At 40.4% G+C, this 7,667-nt stretch overlaps 1 non-coding gene across 1 annotated transcript; it reads left to right on the top strand.

Moving 5' to 3' along the window:
- The first annotated feature begins 6,664 nt into the window (after positions 1-6,664).
- LOC112760821 (small nucleolar RNA R71) lies at positions 6,665-6,772 on the top strand. The gene has a single exon (XR_003181241.1). It is a non-coding gene; the product is annotated as a small nucleolar RNA R71 (small nucleolar RNA).
- The last annotated feature ends 895 nt before the right edge of the window (positions 6,773-7,667 follow it).

The following is a 7,667-nucleotide window of genomic DNA, read 5'->3' as shown; positions in this document are numbered from 1 at the left end:
AAAACTCAATACGCACGTTCATGATCTTATATCTGTTTCACAACTTCGTACAATTAACCAGCAAGTGCACTGGGTCGTCCAAGTAATAAACCTTACGTGAGTAAGCGTCGATCCCACGGAGATTGTCGGCATGAAGCAAGCTATGGTCACCTTGTAAATCTCAGTCAGGCGGATTCAAATGTATTAAGAGATTATAGTATACTAAAAGATAATTAAAATAGGATAGAGATACTTATGTAATTCATTGGTGAGAGTTTCAGATAAGCATATGGAGATGCTTTCGTTCCTCTGATCTCTGCTTTCCTGTTGTCTTCATCCAATCAATCCTACTCATTTCCATGGCAAGCTCTATGTAGGGAATCACCGTTGTCAATGGCTACATCCCATCCTCTCAGTGAAAAAGGTCCAAATGCTCTGTCACGGCACAGCTAATCATCTGTCGGTTCTCGATCATATTGGAATAGAATCCATTGATCCTTTTGCGTCTGTCACTACGCCCAGCACTCGCGAGTTTGAAGCTCGTCACAGCCATCCCTTCCCAGATCCTACTCGGAATACTACAGACAAGATTTAGACTTTTCGGATCTCAAGAATGGCCATCCATGGGTTCTAACTTATACCACGAAGACACTAATAACTCGGACTCGGACCCCTGTATTAGATATCCAAGAGATACCCATTCAATTTAAGGTAGAACGGAAGTGGTTGTCAGGCACGCGTTCATAAGTTGAGAATGATGATGACTGTCACGATCATCACATCCACCATATTGAAGTGCGAATGAATATCTTAGAAGCGGAATAAGTTGAATTGAATAGAAAAATAGTAGTACTTTGCATTAATCTTTGAGGAACAGCAGAGCTCCACACCTTAATCTATGGTGTGTAGAAACTCTACCGTTGAAAATACATAAGTGATAAGGTCCAGGCATGGCCGAATGGCCAGCCCCCAAAACATGATCAAAGGATCAAAAGATAATCCAAAGATGATCCGAAGATGTAAATACAATAGTAAAAAGTCCTATTTATACTAAACTAGTTACTAGGGTTTACAGAAATAAGTAAATGATGCAGAAATCCACTTCCGGGGCCCACTTGGTGTGTGCTTGGGCTGAGCTTGAAGTTTACATGTGGAGAGGTTATTCTTGGAGTTGAACACCAGTTTGTAACGTGTTTCTGGTGTTGAACTCCACTTTGCAACTTGTTTCTGGCGCTGGACGCCAGACTGCAGCATGGAACTGGTGTTGAACGCCAGTTTACGTCATCAATCCTTATTCAAAGTATACACTATTATATATTTTTGGAAAGCCCTGGATGTCTACTTTCCAACTCAATTGGAAGCGCGCCATTTGGAGTCTGTAGCTCCAGAAATTCACTTTTAGTGCAGGGAGGTCAAAATCCAACAGCATCTGCAGTCCTTCTTCAACCTCTAAATCTGATTTTTGCTCAGGTCCCTCAATTTCAGCCAGAAAATATCTGAAATCATAGAAAAACACACAAACTCATAGTAAAGTCTAGAAATATGATTTTTAATTAAAAACTAATAAAAATATACTAAAAACTAACTAAATTATACTAAAAACATACTAAAAACAATGCCAAAAAGCGTATAAATTTTCCGCTCATCACAACACCAAACTTAAATTGTTGCTTGTCCTCAAGCAACTGAAAATCAAATAGGATAAAAAGAAGAGAATATACTATAAATTCCAAAATATCAATGAAACATAGCTCCAATCAGATGAGTGGGACTTGTAGCTTTTTGCCTCTTGAATAGTTTTGGCATCTCACTTTATCCATTGAAGTTCAGAATGATTGGCATCTATAGGAACTCAGAGTTCAGATAGTGTTATTGATTCTCCTAGTTCATTATGTTGATTCTTGAACACAGCTACTTTATGAGTCTTGGCCGTGTCCCTAAGCACTTTGTTTTCCAGTATTACCACCGGATACATAAATGCCACAGACACATAATTGGGTGAACCTTTTCAGATTGTGACTCAGCTTTGCTAAAGTCCCCAATTAGAGGTGTCCAGGGTTCTTAAGCACACTCTTCTTTTGCTTTGGACCTTGACTTTAACCGCTCAGTCTCAAGTTTTCACTTGACACCTTCACGCCACAAGCACATGGTTAGGGACAGCTTGGTTTAGCCGCTTAGGCCAGGATTTTATTCCTTTAGGCCCTCCTATCCACTGATGCTCAAAGCCTTGGGATCCTTTTTATTTACCCTTACCTTTTGGTTTTAAGGGTTACTGGCTTTTTGCTCTCGCCTCTTGGTTTTAAGAGCTTTTGGCTTTTTCTGCTTGCTTTTTCTTTTTCTTTCTCTTTTTTTTTTCGCCATTTTTTTTCTGCAAGCTTTTGTATTCACTGCTTTTTCTTGCTTCAAGAATCATTTTTATGATTTTTCAGATTATCAAATAACATGTCTCCTTGTCATCATTCTTTCAAGAGCCAACATATTTAACATTCATAAACAACAACTTCAAAAGACATATGCACTGTTCAAGCATTCATTCAGAAAACAAAAAGTATTGTCACCACATCAATATAATTAAACTAAGTTCAAGGATAAATTCAAAACTCATGTACGTCTTGTTCTTTTGTAATTAAAACATTTTTCCATTTAAGAGAGGTGATGGATTCATATTCACTACTTTAAGGCATAGACACTTAGACACTAATGATTATGTAATAAAGACACAAACATAGATAAACATTTAACATAAGAAAATGAAAAACAGAAAATTTAAGAACAAGGAATGAGTCCACCTTAGTGATGGTGGCGTTTCCTTCTTGAGGAACCAATGATGTCCTTGAGCTCTTCTATGTCTCTTCCTTGTCTTTGTTGCTCCTCCCTCTTTGCTCTTTGATCTTCTCTAATTTCATGAAGGATGATGGAGTGCTCTTGATGTTCCACCCTTAATTGTCCTATGTTGGAACTTAATTCTCCTAGGGAGGTGTTGATTTGCTCCCAAAAATTCTGTGGAGGAAAGTGCATCCCTCGAGGCATCTCAGGGATTTCTTGGTGATGAGCTTCTTCATGCGTCTCTTGAGATCCATGAATAGGCTCTCTTGTTTGCTCCATCCTTTTCTTAATGATGGGCTTGTCCTCTTCAATGAGGATATCTCCCTCTATGTCAATCCCAGCCGAATTGCATAGGTGGCAAATGAGGTGAGGAAAGGCTAACCTTGCCATAGTGGAGGACTTGTCAGCCACCTTGTAGAGTTCTTGAGGTATAATCTCATGAACCTCCACTTCTTCCCCAATCATGATGCTATGGATCATGATGGCCCGGTCTATTGTAACTTCAGACCGGTTGCTAGTGGGAATGATTGAGCGTTGAATGAACTCCAATCATCCTCTAGCTACAGGCTTAAGGTCCAGTCTTCTCAGTTGAACCGGTTTGCCTTTTGAGTCAATCTTCCATTGAGCTCCTTCCACACATATGTCCATGAGGACTTGGTCCAACCTTTGATCAAAGTTGACTCTTCTTGCGTAGGGGCGTGCGTTCTCTTCCATCATTGGCAAGTTGAACGCCAACCTCACATTTTCCGGACTAAAATCTAAGTATTTCCCCTGAACCATGGTGAGATAATTCTTTGGGTTCGGGTTCTTACTTCGATCATGGTTCCTAGTGATCCATGCATTAGCATAGAACTCTTGAACCATTAGAATTCCGACTTGTTGGATGGGGTTTGTTAGAACTTCCCAACCTCTTCTTTGGATCTCATGTCGGATCTCCAGATACTCATTTTTCTTGAGTTTGAAAGGGACCTCGGGGATCACCTTCTTCTTGGCCACAACATCATAGAAGTGGTCTTGATGGACTTTGGAGATGAATCTTTGCATCTCCCATGACTCGGAGGTGGAAGCTTTTGTCTTCCCTTTTCCTTTTCTAGAGGATTCTCCAGTCTTAGGTGCCATCAATGGTAATGGAAAAACAAAAAGCTTATGCTTTTACCACACCAAACTTAGAATATTACTCGCCCACGAGCAAGAGAAGAAAGGAAAGAAGAAGAAAAAGAAGATATAGAAGAGAAGAAGAGAGGGTTGTGTTTCGGCCAAGAAGGGGATGAGAGTGTTGTGTTGTGTGAGAATGAAGAAGAATGGAGAGGTTTATATAGTGGAAGGAGAGGGGTTAAGGTGCGGCCATATGGGGTGGGTTTGGGTGGGAAAGTGATTTTGAATTTTGAAGGTAGGTGGGGTTTATGGGGAAGAGTAGATGGATGTGAGTGGTGGTAGGTGGTGATAGGGAAGAGAGATTGAGGTGATTGGTGAAGGGTTTTGGGGAAGGGTGTTTATTGGGAAGAGAGGATGAATGAGAAGAGGGGAGAGTATGAGTGGAGGTAGGTGGGGATCCTGTGGCGTCCACAGATACTGAGATGATCCTGTGGGATCCACAGATCCTGAGGTGTCAAGGATTTGCATCCCTGCACTAATTAGGCATGTAAAACGCCTTTGCATGCAATTCTGGTGTTTAAACGCTGAATTGATGCTTATTCTGGGCGTTCAACGCCCAGATGTAGCATGTTCTATGCTTGTTTCTGGCGTTCAGCGCCAGCTTTCCTCAGTGTGCATTCCTGGCGTCTGAACGCCAGGATGCTGCTTGTTTCTAGCGTTCAATGCCAGCTTTCCTCAGTGTGCATTCCTGGCGTCTGAACGCCAGGATGCTGCTTATTTTTGGCATTCAACGCCAGATCCATGCTCTGTTCTGGCGTTGAACGCCAGCCAGATGCTCCTTACTGGCGTTTAAATGCCAGTAAGCCCTTCTTCCAGGGTGTGATTTTTCTTCTGCTGTTTTTTATTCTGTTTTTAATTTTTGTATTTATTTTGTGACTCCACATGATCATGAACCTAATAAAACATAAAAGAACAATAAAAATAAAAATAGAATTAAATAAATAAAAATTGGGTTGCCTCCCAACAAGCGCTTCTTTAATGTCAATAGCTTGACAGTGGGCTCTCATGGAACTACACAGGTGATCAGGTCAATTTTATAGACTCCCAACATCAAACTTAGAGTTTGGATATGGGAGTTCAACACCAAACTTAGAGTTTGGCTGAGGCCTCCCAACACCAAACTTAGAGTTTGACTGTGGGGGCTTTAGTTGACTCTGTACTGGGAGAAGCTTTTCATGCTTTCTCTCCATGGTTACAGAAGGAGATCCTTGAGTTTTAAACACAAGGTTGTCCTCATTCAGTTGAAGGATCAATTCTCCTCTGTCCACATCAATCACAGCTCTTGCTGTGGCTAGGAAGGGTCTTCCAAGGATGATGGATTCATCCTCATCCTTCCCAATATCTAGGATTATGAAATCAGCAGGAATGTAAAGGCCTTCAACCTTTACTAACATGTCCTCTACTTGTCCATAAGCCTGTTTCTGGAATTGTCTGCCATCTCTAGTGAGATTCTGGCAGCTTGCACCTCAAAGATTCCCAGTTTCTCCATTACAAAAAGTGGCATGAGGTTTATCCCTGACCCAAGGACACATAGAGCTTTCTCAAATGTCATGGTGCCTATGGTACAAGGTATTAGGAACTTTCCGGGATCCTGTTTCTTCTGAGGCAATCTCAGTTGATTCAATGCATTTAGTTCATTGGTGAATAGGAGAGGTTCATCTCCACAAGTCTCATTACCAAATAAATTGGCATTCAACTTCATGATTGCACCAAGGAACTTGGCAACTTGCTCTTCAGTAATATCCTCATTCTCTTCAGAAGAGGAATACTCATCAGAGCTCATGAATGGCATAAGGAGGTTTAATGAAATCTCTATGGTCTCTAGATGAGCCTCAGAGTCCTTTGGTTCCTCAGAGGGAAACTCCTTATTGATCTCTGGACGTCTCAGGAGGTCTTCCTCACTGGGATTCACGTCCTCCTCCTCTTTTGTGGTTTCGGCCATGATGGTCATTTCAATGGCCTTGCACTCTCCTTTTGGATTTTCTTCTATATTGCTTGGGAGAGTACTAGGAGGGGTTTCAGTGATCCTTTTACTCAGCTGGCCCACTTGTGCTTCCAGATTTCTAATGGAAGACCTTGTTTCATTCATGAAACTTAGAGTGACCTTAGATAGATCAGAGACTAAATTTGCTAAGCTAGATGGATTCTGCTTAGAATTCTCTGTCTTTTGCTGAGTGGATGATGGAAAAGGCTTGCTATTGCTAAACCTATTTCTTCCACCATTATTAAAGTCTTGTTTAGGCTTTTGTTGATCCTTCCATGAGAGATTTGGGTGATTTCTCCATGAGGGATTATAGGTGTTTCCATATGGTTCACTCATGTAATTCACCTCTGCTATTACAGGGTTCTCAAGATCATAAGCTTCTTCTTTAGAAGATGCCTCTTGAGTACTGTTGGATGCAGCTTGCATTCCATTCAGACTCTGGGAAATCATATTGACTTGTTGAGTCAATATTTTATTCTGAGCCAATATGGCATTCAGAGTATCAATTTCAAGAACTCCCTTCTTCTGAGGCGTCCCATTACTCACAGGATTCCTCTCAGAAGTGTACATGAACTGGTTATTAGCAACCATGTCAATGAGTTCTTGAGCTTCTGCAGGCATTTTCTTTAGGTGAATGGATCCACCTGCAGAAGTATCCAATGACATCTTAGCTAATTCAGACAGACCATCATAGAATATATCCAGGATGGTCCATTCTGAAAGCATGTCAGAAGGACACTTTTTGGTCAGTTGCTTGTATCTCTCCCAAGCTTCATAGAGGGATTCACCTTCTTTCTGTCTGAAGGTTTGAACATCCACTCTAAGCTTACTGAGCTTTTGAGGAGGAAAAAACTTGGCTAAGAAAGCCGTGACCAGCTTATCCCAAGAGTTCAGGCTATCTTTGGGTTGAGAGTCCAACCACACTCTAGCTCTGTCTCTTACAGCAAATAGGAAAAGCATAAGCCTGTAGACCTCGGGATCAACCCCATTGGTCTTAACAGTATCACATATCTGCAAGAATTCAGTTAAGAACTGAAAAGGATCTTCAGATGGAAGTCCATGAAACTTGCAGTTCTGCTGCATCAGAGAAACTAATTGAGGTTTCAGCTCAAAATTGTTTGCTCCAATGGCAGGAATGGAGATGCTTCTTCCATGTAAATTGGAATTAGGTGCAGTAAAGTCACCAAGCATCCTCCTTGCATTATTATTATTTTCGGCTGCCATCTCCTCTTCCTGTTCAAAAATTCCTATAAGGTTGTCTCTGGGTTGTTGTATTTTAGCTTCTCTTAGTTTCCTTTTCAGAGTCCTTTCAGGTCCAGGATCTGCTTCAACAAGAATGTTCTTGTCCTTGCTCCTGCTCATATGACAAAGAAGGGAATAACAAAGAAAATATGGAATCCTCTATGTCACAGTATAGAGATTCCTTTGTGTGAGTAGAAGAAGAAAAGAATGTAATGTAAAGAAGAGAAGAGGAAAAATTCGAACACAGAGAGGGAGGTGGTGTTCGAATTTTTGGATGGGAGAGAGGTGTTAGTAGATGAATAAATAAATAGAAGGAGATAGGAGAGAGAGAATTTCGAAATTTAATTAAAATAAAAATTAAATTTGAAAGTTAGATTTCGAAAATAAATTTTAAAAGGAGTTGATGATTTTTGAAAATTAAAGGAAGAATAAAATTAAAATTAAAATTTAAAACAATTAATTAATTAAAAAGAAATTTTGA

The sequence above is a fragment of the Arachis hypogaea genome, chromosome 16, assembly GCF_003086295.3.
Source record: "Arachis hypogaea cultivar Tifrunner chromosome 16, arahy.Tifrunner.gnm2.J5K5, whole genome shotgun sequence".
Lineage (NCBI taxonomy): Eukaryota > Viridiplantae > Streptophyta > Magnoliopsida > Fabales > Fabaceae > Arachis > Arachis hypogaea.
This window is presented reverse-complemented; position numbering and strand designations above follow the sequence as displayed.